Source organism: Trichechus manatus, unplaced genomic scaffold (assembly GCF_000243295.1).
Source record: "Trichechus manatus latirostris isolate Lorelei unplaced genomic scaffold, TriManLat1.0 scaffold00007, whole genome shotgun sequence".
Classification (NCBI taxonomy): domain Eukaryota; kingdom Metazoa; phylum Chordata; class Mammalia; order Sirenia; family Trichechidae; genus Trichechus; species Trichechus manatus.
Window position 1 is genome coordinate 16,767,477 of NW_004443943.1, and position 19,853 is coordinate 16,787,329.

At 40.1% G+C, this 19,853-nt stretch overlaps 2 pseudogenes; both read right to left on the bottom strand.

Annotated features, from left to right (window-relative positions):
- Positions 1-8,039: 8,039 nt before the first annotated feature.
- Positions 8,040-18,754, bottom strand: LOC101348228 (DNA-directed RNA polymerase II subunit GRINL1A pseudogene; annotated as a pseudogene).
- A 40-nt stretch (positions 18,755-18,794) lies between these two features.
- Positions 18,795-19,653, bottom strand: LOC101348482 (serine/threonine-protein kinase MARK2 pseudogene; annotated as a pseudogene).
- Between the last annotated feature and the right edge of the window lie 200 nt (positions 19,654-19,853).

The following is a 19,853-nucleotide window of genomic DNA, read 5'->3' on the forward strand; positions in this document are numbered from 1 at the left end:
AGGACTCAATTTACAAGATTAAGTTGTATCTGGAGTCCGTCTCTTTTGATCGACCAAAGAGAGAAGTGAGCAGAAGAGACAGGGGACCTCATGCCATCAAGAATGAAGAATCTGGAGGGAGTGCATCCTTTGGACATGGGTTCCTGCACTGAGAAGCTCCTACACCAAGGGAAGGTTGATAACAAAGACTTTCCCCCCAGAGCCAATAGAGAGAGAAAGTCTTCCCCTGGAGCTGGCACACTGAATTCAGACTTCTATCCTCCTAGCCTGTGAGAGAATAAATTTGTCTGTGTTAAAGCCACCCACTTGTGGAATTTCTGTTATAGCAACACTAAACAACTAAGACAAAGACCACTAATTTCACTAAGGAAACACCATTGCTAACATTCATCATGCTAATTATATTGATCTGGTGTTGATAAAAGTAGTTGATACACTTGTAAGAGCTACTGTAGAGTATGGCTGCTCAGTCAGTCTTTGAAATACTAGCTACTACTACCTGTGGAGTGAGTGTTACCCATTAGGGTAGTCTAGCACTCCAGGAGGGTACATCAGAACTAGTACGTAGTCTATGCTGAAGTACGTAAATGTAAATTACAGACCACATAGTAGTGGTACTCAGAAAATTTTAATAAAAATAAAATCTATAACTATAATCTGAATAAAAACAAGACATCTTTGTGCTGTTTTTTTGGATAGTGCATAGCTTGTGGATAACATTGAATTTAAGGAAACACGTATCAACAACAAAGGAGTGATTTTAAAAAAAATCAAGATTGCTAAGATAATGAGAAAATGCCTAAGATAGCAAAAACATTCCTAATGCATAGACAATCTCCCTGAAATATTTCTCCCTGTCTTCGCACTGCTTAAAATATTCCTCATGGACAGAGCCTCTTCCAGAAGCTCTCATCTTCTCTCAAATCCTAACTTCAAATATCCTTGCAAACCGCCCTTCTCGCACTCGTGCTCTAGCCCTCGCTTTCCTTCTCAATCTCCTCTCTGATTCTCATCTTGTGGAGAATTTTGAACTTATTCTACAACTAGTGAGAATTCATAAAAGGATTATAAACAAGGAGTGATTTGATCTTGTATGCATTTTTACAAGAATATTGTGTTTGGGGTGTGGAGAATGGAGAGAGAGTTCAAGGTTGGATACGACAGAGACAGTTAACAGGCAGTTGTGGTTGTTCAGGTGAGATGGAGTGGATTTGGAACAGGTGGGTGCTGGTTGATAAGCAGAGATATTTTATCATTTGGGATTAGGAGTAGCTGTGACAGAAAACCCCAAATACAGTGGCTCGGACAGATAGTGTTAATTTCTCTCTTACATAAGTGAAGTCTGCACATAGTCAATTTAGAATTAGACGGGTGGCTCCCAAATCACCAGGGACTACACTATTTCTATCTTGTTTCTCAACATCTTATTTCTACCTCCTGGCTCAAGATGGCTGCTCTTATTCCAGACATGTTCTTTTCATTCCAATGAATGGAGAATGGAGGAAAATAGCTATGTCTCCTCCCTATAAGGGCTTTTCTTAGAAATTGCGATGACAGTAATTTACAGCTCATTGGACAAAACTGACTTTCATAGTCCCATCTGGTTGCATAGATGATGGGAAATAAAATGGTCATTCTAGACCATAGGTCCAGTTGCAAATCAGGAGTTCTATGGCTAAGGATGAAAGGTACGACAACCATTGGAGGACAACCAGCATCTTCTGCCACAGAATAGACAAAACTGAGATAGGTTTTGGAGGTAGAATTAGCAGGGTTTAATAGGGTGGGAGTGGGTTGGCAAAAGAAGTAACAAAACTGATTCTCACTTTATGACAATATCAACTGGATTAAGTGGTTGTACGTTTTTGGAAATGCAGAAATGAAAGAGGGGCAGTTCTGAGGAAAACAATAAGAATTAATTAGCTGCTGGGAGCTTGTCCAACCAGCCCTCAAAATTAAAAGGGAAGCAATTTATCAACCTCCTTGTGTACTCGCCAGAGATGTTCTATACCCATACAGGTATGTGTCTGCATAAGCGTGTGTATGATACGTGTGTAACCAGACACACGCACACACACACACATCTTTTATCTTACTATTGTTTTTACAAAATTATAGTGTTCAATCACACAGTTATATAGCTTGCATTTTTACTTACTATATTTTCGTATAAATTCAGGAAGGAGTGCCTTAATATTTTTGCTTTTTCCATTGAAAACTTTATTACAATCAAAGCAAATACTGACCAGTCATGAACTCTTAGCTCTGTAGACGACAGTGTAAGCAGGGGGGCAGTGTGGGGCATGGGTTACACATTAAGAGACCCTGCTGTGGAGTGAAGAGGGGTGTAGGACGGAGAATGAAAGACCACGTCCACACCTGGACCTGCTACTCATCATGTTGTTAGTTGCTGGCAAGTTGATTCTAACGCATGATGATGCCACATGTGCAGAGTTTTACTACTCCATAGGATTTTGACTGTACTCTCTTAATGGGGAGTCCTTAATGGTGCAAATGGTTAAACGCTTGACTAGTAGCCGATAGGTTGGTGGTTCAAGCCCACCCGGAGGTGCCTCAGAAGACAGATCTGGCGATCTTCTTCCAAAAGGTCACACAGCCTTGAAAACCCTATGGAGCAGTTCCACTCTGAACACGTGGGGTTACCGTAAGTTGGAATCAGCTAGCTGGCAACTAACAACAACAACAGCTGTCTTAACTGAAGCAGATTGCCTTTCAAGATGTCCTTTAAAGATGTCTCTATGGATATCAGAAAGATCTAAATATACTTGAAATAATTTTAGTAGCAACCAATTCTAGCTACAATTTCAAACAATAATTGTCAATGAATTAGGTCTTGGAAGTATTCTCTGAATTGATGTAAAATTTTATAGTGTGACCTTGAGCCTGGATAATAATATGTCCTCTGTCTTTAATGTTGCTGTGAAGATCAAGTGAAATAATTTAAACAAAAATGCTCTGTAAACTGGGAGGCTACAAATACATATAGGTTGTTATTATGATGGACTATTATTATTAACTTTCTTTTAACCTAGCTGCAACTGATATTCATCTTTGGAGGTTCTAAGAATCTTGTCATTTAAAAGCCCTTGTAATGTGACAATCCCTGGATAAAAATATTTGTTCGCCTTCAGCCCAGAGCTCCCCTTCCGTTCTGATGTATCTAAATCTGCCTTGAGTGTAGGAGCTGCAGGAGCTGCTGGAGGTGGAGCTCCCTGTGACCTTTCCCTGTGGATCACTGTTCTATTTTACAGTCAGGGTGAGGTGTTCCTCCCGCTCCTCCCACTCCCACTGTGGCCTTTTTTGCTTTTTTTTTTTTTTTTGATTGCGCTTTAGATGAAAGTTTACAGAGAAAATTAGTTTCTTATTCAAAAATGTATAGACAAATTGTTTCTGACATTGGTTGCAATCCCCACAATGTGTCAGCACTCTCCCCCTTTTCTACCCCTGGGTTCCCGCTTCCAGTTGTTCAGTTTTCCTGTCCCTTTCTGTCTTTTGGTCTTTGCTTTTGGCCATGTGTTGCCCATTTTATACTTCATTGATCTAAGAAGCATGTACCTCACCGGTCTTACTGTTTGTTTTATAGGCCTGTCTAATCTTTGGCTGAAAGATGAGTGGTTTTTGGGAGTGGCTTCAGTTCTGAATTAGAAGAGTGTCCAGGGGCCATAGTCTTGGGGGTTTCTCCAGTCTCTGTCAGACCAGCAGGTCTGGTCCTTTTTTGTGTGAATTTGAATTTTGTTCTACATTTTTTTCTGCCTCTGTCCAGGACCCTGTCAGAGCGGTTGGTGGTGCTAGCCAGGCACCGTGTAATTTTTCTGGGCTCAGGCTTGTGGAGGCTGTGGTTCATGTGGTCCACTAGTCCTTTGGACTGATATTTTCCTTGTGTTTTTGGTTTACTTTATTCTCCTTTGCTTTAGACAGGATGGGACCAATAGATGTATCTTAGATGGCTGCTTGCAAGTTTTTTAGACCCTAGACACTACTCACCAAAGTAGGATGTAGAACATTTTCTTCATGAACTATGTTATGTCATTTGACCTAGATGTCCCCTGAGACCATGGTCCCCAGCCCTCAGCCCCAGTAACTCGGTCCCTCAAGGTGTTTGGATGTGTCTAGGAAGCTTCTGTGATTGTTCTCCCTTTGTGCTTTATTATATATATGAATATACATGCTGTACATCCTAATATACGTGTAAAAATATCCACAGCCTAACATATATATATATCTGGGTATTCTCCTACATGCCCTCCTTCCCCTATTCAGCATAGGTGTTTGCCTGTGTATCTGTTTGTAAGTTATTATTTATTTTTTCTGTTGTTTTAGTGTTGTATATGCTATAGTTTTTACTGTGGTTGCCTCTTTTTTTTTCTTTCTTGTGTTCCTCTAAGTGTCTTTCTTTGCCTTGGTCAAGTTGTGCTGACTTCCCCTGTACTGTGTGTTGTCTTTCCCTTTACCAAAGTTAACACTTGTGTACTATCTATTTAGTGATTTCTCCTCCCCACCACTCCATCCCTCATAACCATCAAAGATTGTTTCTTTCTGTGTAAACCTTTCCTTGAGTTTTTATAATAGTGGTCTAATACAATATCCTTTTGTGATTGACTTATTGCACTTAGTGTGATGCCCTCTAGATTCATCCATGTTGTGAGATGTTTTGTGGATTCATCATTGTTCTTTCTCGTTGCATAGTACTCCATTGTGTGTATGTACCATAGTTTGTTTATCTGTTCATCTCTTGATGGGCACTTAGGTTGTTTCCATCTTTTTGCGACTGTGAACAACGCTGCCATGAACATGGGTGTGCATATGTCTATTCGTGCAATGGCTCTTTTTCCTCTAGGATATGTTCCTAGGAGTGGGATTGCTGGATCATATGGTATTTCTATTTCTAGCTTTTTAAGGACGTGCCAAAACCTTTTCCATAGAGGTTGTGCCATTTTACATTCCCACTAAATATGTCCTTACTTTTTGAGATGGGGTTGTTAATCTTTTTCTTATTGATTTGAAGGAGCTTATTATATATTAAAAAAATTGTCTCTCTGTGTTGTATAATACAAATATTTCCCTCAGTTTGTTATTTTTTAATCTTTATGATTTTCTTTTTAGTAAATTCCTTTCTGTAAATTCAATTTATTTGCTTATTTTTAATGGATTCTGGTTATTATGTAGTTACCACGGGTGTATATACTTTCAACTTTTTCTTCTGTGTATGTAATTTTACAAAAATTGGTTTGTGCTTTACTCTGATTTTATTCCTACTTAATAATGGAGATATTTCTATGTCATTAAACACTTAAAAAATCATTTTTGATCGTTGCATGTATGATTTTACTTACTTTTCCAATTCTTTGACTGTTGGATGTTTAGGTTATTTTCATTTTTAAAACCAATATAAGCTACACATCCATGGTAATTTCATTAAGCCTACAACTAAAATTTGTAGGTTTAAGGTAGACGCACCATTGAGAATTTTTTTTTGCTCTAATTAATGTTTAATTTTTCCTTTCAACCTTGTTTAAAGGCTCCAGCACATTAGACAAAAACGTCTTTGATAGCATAAGTGTTAATTTTTCTGGAGAAACCATGTAATCCTTTAAGATGACATGGAAGTGTGTAAGTGTGAGACTGAGGTTTCTGCAGCCAACTTGTGCCTCTTATAAGGGGAAAAAAGGTAATGTGTTGGCAAGGCAATAATTCAACTGCAGCTTTTTAAAGATCAGTTTCCTTTTCAAACTTCAGTGTCCCGTAAATGGACCTATCATCTCTTAGAGCAAATTTTACCGAACACAGTGGGTTTGCTGCTTGTACTCTTGTTAATAATAACTAAGAGTCAAGCTGATTTAGAGCAAGGCACAGTTTATTACTTGCAGCCAGTAAGGAGACAGGGGGATCAGTGCCAAAGCACTCTCTTGCCCAACAATGGGCTGGAGGAAGTTTTGTACCATGCAGGAAAGGGGAAGTCATACATATTCATTAACTTCACACATACTCAAAAAGGGGTCGAGGTAGGATTTGGCACGGAAGTGGCTGACGGACTTCTCGCTTCTGAAATGGGCTTGGTCACTGCTTGATGACTTATGTCCAGTGATTTTGGTTCCTTGGCATGGGTCTTTTGATTCCTAAGCAATACTTATTATGGGATGGGGCCATCTGGCAGTCAACCTGGTCTCTTACTGCGCATGCCCAGCATTCTAGTTCTAATTGGCTGATTTGAAAGACAGCTGCAAGCAGGAAGATTAGGAGGAAGAAGCTTAAAATTTAACCCCAAGTGAGGTAAACAATGTTTTGTGGTTGACACCATTCTTCTAGAAATTTTTTTTAACTGACATAACTTGTTGTTTAAGGTCTTTTTTTTTAATTTTTTTTTTATGGTACTTTAGATGGTTTACAGAACAAGTAGTTTCTCACTAAACGGTTAGTACACATATTGTTTTATGACAATGGTTAACAACCCCACGACATGTGAACACTCCCTTCTCCACCTTGAGTTCCCTATTACTAGCTTTCCTGTCCTTTCCTGCCTTCTAGCCCTTGTCCTGTGCTGTTGTGCCCCATTAGTCTCGTTTTGTTTTATGGGCCTGTCTAATCTTTGGCTGAAGGGTGAACCTTGGGAGTGACTTCATTACTGAGCTAAAAGGATGTCTGGGGGCCATACTCTTGGAGTTTCTCCAGTCCCTGTCAGGCCAGTAAGTCTAGTCTTTTTTGTTTAAGGCCTCTTCTGTCCCTAGCTGGTCTCACGATGACTCAGTTCAGGTAACACACAAGCACAGCTACTCCTTTCACCCACATCAGTCATCTTAGAAGTTTTCCTAGACCTCAGGCTACTCCAGGCAAATCTGGTCATCTAGAATGACTCTCCACCCTCCAACATTTACTAAAAGCACTCCTTATTCCTAAGCAGAAGAAAAATAGCATTCTTCCCAGGAGAAGGAAACAAACACTTGTTCAGCATTTCCTATGAACTTCTTCTTAGGTACCTCACACTCAATATTCCAACAACCTCCTGCAAATATGCATAAAACCCTCTCAACTGCTCCCTCCTTTACTCAGATAAGAGGCAACTATGTCTTCCTAATTCCTTTTAGGTGATGTCTGGGACAACTAAGTGTTTCACTAAAAGACACGTAATAAATACTCTCTGACAGCAGTGAGAATAAGGAAAAAAAGCAAAGGTGCCTGCTTTACTTTGGCTTAGGAAAAAAAAAAACGTTCTAATAATTACTAATATGTCAGAGCAGTGCATGACATATTGAACATATTGGTGCTGTCCCATCTATTCTGACTCCTAGCGACTCTATGTACAACGCAACGAAACACTGCCCTTGTCCTACGCCATCCTCACGACTGTTGCCATGTTTGAGCCCATTGATACAGCCACTGTGTCAATTCATGTCATTCAGGGTCTTCCCCTTTTTCGTTGACTCTCTACTTTACCAAGAATGATGTCCTTCTTCAGGGATTGGTCCCTCCTAATAACACGTCCAAAGTATGTGAAACGAAATCTTGCCATCCTTGCTTCTAAGGGGCATTCTGGTTGTACTTCTTCCAAGACAGATTTGTTCATTCTTCAGGCAGTCTATCATATATTCAATATTGCTTGCTAACACCATAATTCAAAGGCATCAATTCTTCTTTGGTCTTCTTTATTCATTGTCCAGCTTTCCCATGCATAGGAGGCAATTGAAAATATCAGGACTTGGGTCAGCTGTACCTTAGTCCTCAAAGTGACATCTTTGCTTTTGAATACTTTAAAAAGGCCTTTTGTAGCATATTTGCCCAGTGCAATGCGTCTTTTGATTTTTTGACTGCTACTTCCATAGGTGTTGATTGTGGACCCAAGTAAGTTGAAATCTTTGACAACTTCAATATTTTCTCCGTTTATCATGATGTTGCTTATTGGTCCAGTTATTGCTGCTACTTTAGTGTCATTTTATAATCCTTTTTTCAGCAATGTCTGACGCTGATCTAAAATAATGGCATCTCAACAGTTAGAGATTTAGGAGATTAGCCAACAGCCATCTTCAGATTTCATCATCAGAGGACTGATCATCTTCACCCCTTACTTCTCAGTATTTCCCCGAGTCTCCTCTTCCGGATTATAACTCTGCATTTGTTATTCAGTCATTCAGCTAAGTTTTGTGCTGCCAGCTTGGTTTGCATCTCTTCATAATTCTGTTTCTGAAGTGCCAAGGATTGTTCTCTGGAGAACAGCTGTGTAGGCATATGGTGAAAGGGTAGAAGCCAAGCTGCTGTGATGTTACTAAGGTGCTTCTTATCCCAGTACTGCCTTTCTCTGAGAAAAGAGAAGACCCTCTTCTTGACAATGACTAGATGACTCATTTTATTGAGAAGGTAATGCATTTGTTTTAAATGGATGTGTGGGGGCACTGGGTTTTTGGCTCACATTTCTAGCACTTCCATGTAATGGGACTTCTGAGTCCCACTGTGAAGCCCTGTCAAGTTATCAGTATTTTTCTAGGTGGTGTTCACCTTGGTCTGCAATTGTAACCTCTCAATAAACAGGTTGTCAGGGCTGCTGGAAATATCTTTTGCTTGTCGTCAAACATGAAGCTAAGGGAGACACTGCTTCCATGAGGAGTTTGCACTGGCCCTGCTGCTGGAAGCTGTGCCTTGCTCACTGGTCGTCTGCCTGGAAGTCTTTTCATTGCCTTTGTGAATGAGATGTATGAATCTCTGCTTTTGTGAGGTTGGATTAGATGGCTTGTGTTATCTACAGAGGACCAGCCAGACTCTGGCAACAGGGTCTAAGATCTTTTTAACTTTGTAGGGCAGTTTGCAAATGAATCTTTCCTTGAGCAAAAGTCTCTCCCTGCCCTTCCCAATCTCCTGAAGCAGTGCTGCCTAACTCTGCTGTCTCTGATCCTGGAGCTGGGGCTGGGGCCGCGAGCAGGGAGCATGTTCCATGGGGCTGTGGTTAGAGAGGGCGGTGCTAGGTTTCCTGGAAGCCCCGCTTGTGCCTGGTCTGCAGCAGGTCTGCAGTTGTCACGACTTGTGCTGGAGCTGGAGTCACCAAGTTCCTGGAATAACTGTTGAGGATGTTGAGACGTTAGGAAACGGCCATCTGGAGATGAGTAACAATTTGAACTTCCGTCAGAGATCATTTAGATGGTGCAGGAGAAAGATTGTTTCTCATTTTGCAGTACTTACTTTGCAATCTATTTAACATTGGGGGAGGGTGAATTAAAAAAAATTCTTTACCAAAAAGTGAGATTAACTAATTCCTGTGAATGGATCTGCAGGTTTAGATGTGGGTGTCAACTTGATGGGATTACAGAGCCACTGAGGTAATATGGGTTAGTGATGATGAGCTTAGACTTTGGAGGAAGACAGACTGGTTCAAATCCTGGTCACATACTTACTAGCTGTGTGATTTTGACCCCAGTTATGGATCTTGTTGAAAGTGGAGTATTATTAACTTAATGAGGTGTTCACTCCTATTCTGCTGCTGTTCCAGGTGTTTTTGTTGCTGGGGCAAATCAACACATCCCCTGGCACCTGGTGTGCACCTATTTATCTGGTAAAGGCCAGTAAAGTAAACAAAGAAGTAAAGACCAGTAAATTAGGCAAAGTAAAAAAGGCCAATTGGTAATTTTTGTTGTTGTTAGGTATCTTTGAGTTGGTTCCAACTCACAGGGACCCTATGTACAACAGAATGAAACACTGCGCAGTCCAGCATCATCCTCACAATCATTATTATGCTTGAGCACATTGTTTCAACCACTATGGTCAATCCATCTCGTCGAGGGTTTTCCTCTTTTTTGCTGACCCTCTACATGATGTCCTTCTCCAGGGACTGATTGTCTTGATAACATGTTCAAAGTATGTGAGACTAAGTCTTGCCATCCTCACTTCTAAGGAGCATTCTGGCTGTACTTCTTCCAAGACAGATTTGTTCCTTCTTTTGGCAGCCCATGGTATAGTCCATATTCTTCACCAACACCATAATTCAAAGGCATCAATTCTTCTTTGGTCTTCCTTCTTCATTGCCCAGCTTTAGCATGCATATGAGGCAACTGAGAACACCATGGCTTGGGTCAGGTGCACCTTAGTCCTCAAAGTGACATCTTTGCTTTTTAACACTTTAAAGAGGTCTTTTGCAGCAGATTTGCCCAGTGTAATGCGTCCTTTGATTTCTTGACTGCTGCTTCCATGGGTGTTGATTGTGGATCCAAGTACAATGAAATCCTTGACAACTTCATTCTTTTCTCTGTTTATCATGACGTTGCTTATTAGTTTAGTTGTGAAGATTTTTGTTTCGCTTATGTTGAAATGTAATTAATACTGAAGGCTGTAGTCTTTGATCTTCATCAGTCAGTGCTTCAAGTTCTCTTCACTTTCAGCAAGCAAGATTGTATCATCTGCATAATGCAGATTGTTAATGAGTCTTCCTTCAATCCTGATGCCTTTTCCCTCTTCATTGTAAAAATGATGTGGGGACAGCGTCTGACCTCCTCTACCTTCACAAAGGGGAAGAAGAACAAAGATCAACAGCCAAGGCTAACTCCTTTGAGGTGGAGGTCAGACATGCCTCCTCTCTCTACCATCTTTACCAACTCTGACACCAACCATCCCTCCCACAGCACTCTCTGCTGGGTTCGATAATTCATTGCAATGGCCACACAGAACTCACAGACCATATTCACAATTATGGGGTTTATTAAGGTTTATTTATAACAGTTACAATTCAGGCTCAGGAACACTCAGGATACAGTTCCTCCATCAGGATAGCCTCTTCCCAGCCATGACTGGCATGCCTCTCCCTGGCCCTCAGTCTCTGCCCAAAGGACCTCATCTTTCTCCTTCCATGGGCCAGGAAGCCCACTGCGCCATCTCCTGCTGCCAGGTTTCTGCTGCCCAGTCTCTACTGCTGATCTCTCCGTCTTGTTGGCGGAGGGCTCTTCTCTTTCCTGCCTCTGGGGTGGCTAATTTCTAGCCGAGTGCGATGTCAAAACTGACTAATCCCTTTGGTGGGCCATGATTACCCTATCATACAGTCCCACCAAGTCACCTGGGAGGAAGTTACAAGACGATGGCTCGAAAGGCAATACTAAGTAATTCATCACACCGATTTCATATAGTCCAGCTTCTCTGATTATTTGCTCAGCATACAGATTAAATAAGTATGGTGAAAGGATACAACCCTGATGCACACTTCCTGACTTTAAACCATGCAGTATCTCTTTGCTCTTTTCAAACGACTGCCTCTTGATCTACATACAGGTTCCTCATAAGCACAATTAAGTGTTCTGGAATTCCCATTCTTTGCAATGTTATCCATAATTTGTTATGATCCACACAGTCGAATGCAGGTAAAAATCCACACAGTCCATAAAACACAGGTAAACATCTTTCTGGTATTCTCTGCTTTCAGCCAGGATCCATTTGATATCACTCGTTCCACATCCTCTGCTGAATCTGGCTTGAATGTGTGGCAGTTCCCTGTTGATGTACTGCTGCAATCGCTTTTGAATGATCTTCAGCAAAATTTTACTTGTGTTTGATATTAATGATATTGTTTGATGATTTCCACATTCTTTTGGATCACCTTTCTTTGGAATAGCATAAATGCGGATCTTCCAGTTGGTTGGCCGGGTAGCTGTCTTCCAAATTTCTTGGCATAGACAAGTGAGTACTTCCAGTGCTATATCTGTGGTGCCCTGGTGGTGCAGTGGTTAAGAACTCAGGCTGCTAACCAAAAGGTTGGCAGCTCGAATCCACCAGCAGATCCTTGGAAACCCTATGGACAGTTCTACTCCTTCCTATCGGGTCACTATGAGTCGGAATTGACTCCAGGCAATAAGTAATCGGTAATTGGTTTAGTAAAAACAAACAGAAGCAGTTTGCTTTCAGCTGGCAGGATCAGAAATATACCTTCACTATTCTATCTCAGGAGTATATTAATTCTCCAATTTTCTGTCTCTGTTTTGTCTGCATAGACTGTGATCATTTCTCCATTTTGTAAGATATCATGCTGGTCCACTGTGATACTGATGGTATGCTGATTTGGACATGGCAGGCGGTAAGTAGCAGCAATTCAAATGTCATTGATTGTGGGTATCAAGGGGGAATTGGGTTGCTACTACACAATGAGTAGTACATATTACAAAGGAGTAGTATGTATGGACTACAGGAGGTCCATTGGGGTGGCTTTTATTATTTCTATATCCTGAGATAAATGTTAAAACTACACAACAGCTGAATAGAGGTAGGACTGCTAAAATGGCATAGACCCTTCAGGAAGAAAGGCTTGGGCCACTCCATCAAGTTGGAGCCATGACAAGCAAAGATGTATTCCAAGGGCAAAGGGAATATGGAATGGGTAGTGGAAGGAGCAAGTTATAAATACTAGTTACAACCATGAGACTAGCCATAGAAATGAGGACTGTAGTGGTTATGAGTATTTCTCCTTTAATTTTATATGAATATATTTGTATGTATTATATAATACCAATTCTTTTTCTTTATTCTCCTCACTCCAATCTCCTACTATCAAACATGAAATGGTATAATAGTGGTTAAGCTTATATCTCAGGACATTAAAAGGGGAGTTTAACTCAGCTAGAAAAAGAATGAACATTCTCCAAAGATAGATAAAATGACATATGGGACTTCATATCCTTTCTGGGAGAGAGGATTAGGGTGTTTTTGGTTGTAGGAGGGATAACTGAGTTATGTTAGGGCCTAATATATATACTTAGCCCATGTTAAACACACACTAAATGATAATTCTCAAAATTTATCAAGTTCTCATATTCTCAAATATTAGGGTGTTGCCTGAGAAAGAAGGTACTTGAGTAACCAGCTTTAGCTAACTTGCTTAAAACGCTTATCAGGGAAAATTATTTTTTATATCTTGGGTGGAATTTGAATGGTCTCCTGGACTCCCAAACCCATACCAATCTCTAAGAAGTGAGAAATGTCCCCAAGTTCTGTAGGTAGGGCCCCTAAAGTGATCTGAAACCTTTTGGCTCATACCTCACTGCTCACTAATACCTTCACCATAGCTCATCTCTGTTTTCCTGTATTCTTCTTTTCCTCAGTGTGCCATGATCTGCACAATTTCTTTCCCTACTTCTGTAAAGTGACATGGATTTTTTAAATACCTTAGGTGCAACGGTTAAGCGCTTGCTGTTAACCAAAATGTTGTTGATTCAAACTCACCCAGAGGCTCTGTGCGAGAAAGACCTGGTAATCTGCTTCTGTAATGATGACAGCCAAGAAAACCCTATGGGGCAGTTTTACTCTGTCACATGAGGTCACTATGAGTTGAAAATCAACTTGACAGTACCTAAGATCAGGAGAATCGATTCAATGGCAACGGGATGCCTTGGATTCTTGTCTGAGAGGAAAACTGTTATCTTTCATTTTTTTTTGGGGGGGGGGTAAGAATATCTTTTCTCTTCCTTTTTTTTTAATTTTTAATATCACACAGCTCAATCATCCATGGATTAGTATACAGCATTGTGGTATGACCGTGTTGTTGTAGGAAAGCTGTTACAGTGTTTTAAGAATCATGAAAGACTTTCTGAATTTTTTTTTTTTGTAAGTTTCTGTGAATATATTTTCAAACACCTTCAAGGCTTTTTATATACTATGTAGTATCCTATCTAGTATATGCCATTTTAGCAGAATATAATAGTTACTATTAAATTATTATGGTATTTTTTCTATTTTTAAACCTTTTCCCCAGTGTCTTGTCATGAAGACCTCATATTTGTAACCAGTGTTATATACTTTCATACTGATTTTAACCTATTGACTGTTTCCTTGTGGTACTTTAGATTAATTAGCTTCAACATTTTTTACTTTCCTCATTTTCCTCTCCTTGCAGCATTTCTCTGCTCATCCCCATCTTTTAGAATCTCATTCTGCCTTCACAGTCTACTCAGTGTCTTCTTAATGTCCCCTGAGCACATTCATGATTTCTCAGGTTTCTAGCATTCAGGTCAGTCTAATTTCTCACTTCTTAAGCTTTTAGTAATTTAATGCATAAACACTTGGGAAAATAGAAATTTTTTCGATTAATATATTAACTGTCAGTAATGCCTATAGTTCCTGTCTCAGGCTGGATTCTCTAGAGAAGCAAAACTAGTGAAGCATATACATAAATACATATATATAGGTAGATATTTTTATAGCTACAATTGTGAGGATGGTGCAGGACCAGTGTCGCTATGAGTTGGGACCAACTGGACAACACCTAACAACGAGAACATAGAGAGATTTATTTCCAGGGAATGGCTCATGCAGTTGTGGAAGTTGGCCAAGTCCCAAATCCATGCATCAGGCTGAAGGCTTCTCCAGACTCATGTGGTTGCAGGGGCTAAGGAACCCAATATTGGCAGGTTTGGTGGAAGGCTGCTGGCTCATGGGGTATGGAAGCTGAATCCGCAGGTCAGGAGGTAGGCTGCTGGCTCATGTCCTAAGAACCAGAGGTCAGAGGATGACGAATTGTATGCAAAATTGAGAGAGAGTAAGCTTTTCCATATGGTCTACTATGCTGGGAATGACAACTTGAAGAGGAATAACGTTGCATTCATTGTCAAAAAGAACATTTCAAGAACTATCCTGAAGTACAATGCTGTCAGTGATAGGATAATATCCATACTTCTACAAGGAAGACCAGTTATTGCGACTATTATTCAAATTTACGCACCAACCACTAAGGCCACAGATGAAGAAATAGAAAATTTTTACCAGCTTCTGCAGTCTGAAATTGATCGAACATGCAATCAGGATGCATTGATAATTACTGGTGATTGGAATGTGAAAGCTGGAAGCAAAGAAGAAGGATCAGTAGTTGGAAAATAATGGCCTTGGTGATAGAAACATTGCCGGAGATTGCGTGATAGAATTTTGCAAGACCAATGACTTCTTCATTGCAAATACCTTTTCTCACCAACACAGACAATGACTATACACATGGGCCTCACCAGATGGAATACAGAGGAATCAAATCGACTACATCTGTGGAAAGAGATGATGGATGAGCTCAATATCATTAATCAGAACAAGGCCAGGGGCTGACTGTGGGACAGACCATCAATTGCTCATATGTAAGTTCAAGTTGAAACTGAAGAAAATTAGAACAAGTCCATGAGAGCCGAAGGATGACCTTGAGTATATCCCACCTGAATTTAGAGACCATCTCAAGAATAGATTTGATGCACTGAACACTAATAACTGAAGACCAGATGAGTTGTGGAACGACATTAAGGACATCATACATGAAGAAAGCAAGAGGTCGCTGAAAAGACAGGAAATAAAGAAAAGACCAAAATGGTTGTCACAAGAGACTCTGAAACTTGCTCTTGAACCTCGAGCAGCTAAAGCAAAAGGAAGAAATGATGAAATAAACGGAACAGAAGATTTCAAAGGGCAGCTCGGGAAGACAAAGTATTATAATAACATGTGAAAAGAGCTGGAGGTAGAAAACCAAAAGGGAAGATGTTTGACATTTCTCAAGCTGAAAGAACTAAAGAAAAAATTCAAGCCTCGAGTTGCAATAGTGAAGGATTCTATGGGGAAAACATTGAACAAGTCAGGAAGCATCAAAAGAAGATGACAGGAATACACAGAGTCATTATACCAAAAAGAATTGTTCTACGTTCAACCATTTCAAGAGGTAGCATATGATCAGGAACTGACAGTAATGAAAGAAGAAGTCCAAGCTGCACTGAAGGCATTGGCAAAAAACAAGGCTTTAGGAATTGACAGAATACCAATTGAGATGTTCAACAAACAGAAGCAGCACTGGAAGTGCTCACTCGCCTATGCCAAGAAATTTGGAAGACAGCTACCTGGCCAACCAACTGGAAGAGATCCATATTTATGCCTATTCCCAAGAAAGGTGATCCAACTGAATGAGGAAATTATGAACAATATCATTAATATCACATGCAAATAAAATTTTGCTGAAGATCACTGAAAAGTGGCTGCAGCAGTATATTGACAGGGAACTTCCAGAAATTCAGGCTGGATACAAAAGAGGACATGGAACCAGGGATATCATTGCTGACGTCAGATGAATCCTGGCTGAAAACAGTGGATGCCAGAAAGATGTTTACCTGTGTTTTATTTACTATGCAAACGCATTCGATTGTGTGGATCATGACAAATTATGGATAACGTTGCGAAGAATGGAAATTCCAGAACACTTAATTGTGCTCATGAGGAAACTGTACATAGAGCAAGAGGCAGTTGTTTGGACAAAACAAGGGGATACTATATGGTTTAAAGTCAGGAAAGGTGTGCGTCGGGGTTGTATCGTTTCACCATACTTAATCTGTATGCTGAGCAAACAGTCTGAGAAGCTGGACTATATGAAGAAGAATGGGGCATCAGGACAGGAGGAAGACTCATTAACAACCTGCATTATGCAGATGACACAACCTTGCTTGCTGAAAGTGAAGAGGACTTGAAGCACTTACTGATGAAGATCAAAGATCACAGCCTTCAGTATGGATTACACTGTAACCTAAAGAAAACAAAAATCCTCGCAACTGGACCAATAAGCAACATCATGATAAACAGAGAAAAGATTGAAGTTGTCAAGGATTTCATTTTACTTGGATCCACAGTCAACACCCATGGAAGCAGCAGTTAGGAAATCAAAAGATACATTGCGTTGGGCAAATCTGCTGCAAAAGACCTCTTTAAAGTGTTGAAAAGCAAAGATATCACCTTGAAGACTAAGGTGCGCCTGACTCAAGATATGGTATTTTCAATGGAATCATATGCGTGCAAAAGCTGAACAATAAATAAGGAAGACTGAAGAAGAATTGATGCCTTTGAATTGTGTTTTTAGTGAAGAATATTGACTGTATACCATGAACTGCCAAAAGAACAAACAAATCTGTCTTGGAAGAAGTACAACCAGAATGCACCTTAGAAGCAAGGATGAGGAGACTACTTTTTACATACTTTGGACATGTTGTCAGGAGGGATCAGTCTCTGGAGAAGGACATCATGCTTGGTAAGGTAGAAGGTCAGAGAAAAAGAGGAAGACCTTCAACGAGATGGATTGACACAGTAGCTGCAACAATGGGCTCAAGCATTACAACGATTGTGAGCATGGTGCAGGACCGGGCAGTGTTTTGTTCTGTGGCACACAGGGTCACTATGAGTCAGAACCGACTCGATGGCACCTAACAACCTAACAACAACAACAAGCTTTTCCAGAACATCTATATATATTTAATGCAGGCCAAACCCCCAAGGAAACTCGTTTTTCAACTGATTGGCTGCTCACATTAGATTACAAAATGGAGGATGATTACTTAACATCTGCCAAACCACTGAGAATCAAGGCCTATCTATGTTGACACATAACATTAACCATCACAGTTCCTTTAATTTTAGATTTCTTTAAAGTAACATATGTACATGTTTCAAAAGTTAAAGTTATATATTATCTCGATTTTTGTTTGCTTAGTTTTCTGTGTAATTGTTACCAGTCTATTCTAACAAATTTTGACAGAATTCTCAATCAGCTTTTGATATATTCAAATGAACTATCCAGTTTCTTCTTCTTTTTCCTGTAGGCCAGGGAAGCATTGTGACTCATGTGGGTTCTAGGTGTTTTTGTCTTTGTGGGCCTCTTACTGCATTAAAAAAAATAGGTAAGAATTATATTTTACAACTGCATGGGTATAAAGATGAATATAAACTAGGCTGGATTCATTATTATATAATCATTTTTATGATATTCATTTCTTCTTTCTGTTTTTAGAAGAAATCAAAATTAAAAAATTTTTATAAGTCCTTAAAAGCATCTTGGTCCCTAGGCACTGTGTCTACTGTCTGTAATGGATAAGTTGGTCCTCTGTTCTGTTGCTGCACTCTGGACTGCTTATTCTCTAGATCCTGAGATCTCCCTTTATGTTCATCCTAATAATTCCATTTTTTCTCTCATATATTGACTCTCCTAATTTTGGGATCCCATATTCACTTCATTCTTGTGTTATTCCCTTATTTTGATGGAGTGTATCTTTTAGTATGTTTCTTATATAGGCTGTCTAAGAGATCAATTTTAGGCCTTGCCTGTCAGATAAATGCTTTAGTCTATGCTCATAATTGATAGTTTAGGTGGGTATAGAATTAAGTATAGGTTCAAAAACAATTTACCTTGAATTATGAAAGCTTGCCACTGGCCAACAACCTCCAGTCAGAGCATACCTGAAACCTTTCCTTTATTTCAGTATACAGCTTCCCCACTCCTCTGCCTCCCTTGGAGTTGCTGCCAAATGCAAGTGATGGTGGCTGATTCTCTTGCTACAGCAAGCTTTGGATAAATAGCCTTTGTTTGTACTCATTTAGATTATCTTTGTTTATTATTATAGATCCATCTCCCCTCCTCCAAAAACTCAGAAGAAAAGATGGAGAAAGTCAGGGGAGGAGAGAAGTGCCTCAGGAAAAACTCTTCTTCCAGTCTCTGCAGTTTCCCCCAGGTGGGAGTGGAGTGGGTGTGGTTGGCTGGCACCTGAGGCCTGTCAGCCCCTCCTCTTGTCTCCCAGCTGGCTCCTGGTGGCCTTTTAAAGTTTAAGTTTTTTGGTTATTTTGGAGGGAATGCTTTTGAAAGCCACAGAGATATCAGTCTCTTTAGCTGAACGCCATTGAGACAACACCAAGGCAGTTTGCACTTGTAGCCCAAGAGCAGATAGGTGGTCATCACTTTGTATTACTAACCCATCAGCGAGTTCTGAATCTCTTCCATTGTGTCCCATGGACATCATTAACATAGTCTGTGGGTATCCTTAAGTCAGGTGTGGCTCCATGTAAGGCTTTATTTCATTGTTATTATGACCCCTGTTCATCCATGGACCTTTTATGATTTTTGTAAAGTGCCTCTCTGCTGGGATTGTGAACGAGACATTTCGTGAGCAGGTTTTTATACTCCATGAACATGTAAAAGGGAATATGGTATTTTCCATTTTGTACTTGCTCCCACAAGTCCTTCAAGTTCTGTCTGTGAAAAATCAGGGATCTGTTGACCAGTGTATGTGGGATGATTCTAGGATGGGTCCTCATACTTTTGGCCCCAGAAGAGTTAGTTTTAGGAAAGCATAAGGGGTACTGGCACAGAGGGTGTCTAGCTTGTTGCCAAAGGTGAATTTGCTGCTGAAGACAAATTCTGCAATCTTGAAGTTCATGTCAGCATTTGAGAGCAGGTTTTCTGTCTTTGAGTCTCTATGGACAATCAACTTCTTTTGACAATACTGTACAGCAGACACTATCTTCTGGTAGAACTTGTCTCTGGCAGCTCTCTCTTTCTATTTTTTCATCATGTCATGTGCCACTAGTTTCTCAAACACCTCTTCCACTACGTACTCCATGACAAGGTAGAGTGCTTTCTCTGTCTCGATTACTTGAAATAATTTCACTATGTTGGGATGATTGAGTCTTCATGATTCTTACTTCATGGTATAGTTTCTGGAGTCTGAAAGAGTTCTATTAGGTCTTGTCGATTATCTTCACTGATAACTCTTTCCCAGTCAGGATGTGCCTTGCCATCGTCACTTTGGCAAAGTTACCCTTGCCGATGGTCTCGAGGAACCAATAGTTTCCTATATGGGTCCCTTCCTTAGGAAAGATGTCTGAGAGGCCCTGGAGCATGTTGGACTTGTTATTTTACTTGGAGTCAAGGTATTGCCAAATAGGCGTAAAATTGGGAGAATCTTGTAAGAAGCTTGATCCTAATTACCGCCAAAGAAAATAATTTCCATAGTCCCCTGACATACTGATCTTTATAATGCAATCAAAATGCAGTGCCAGACTCCTTTACCCTTTGCTCATTTGTTTACAGCCACTGTATT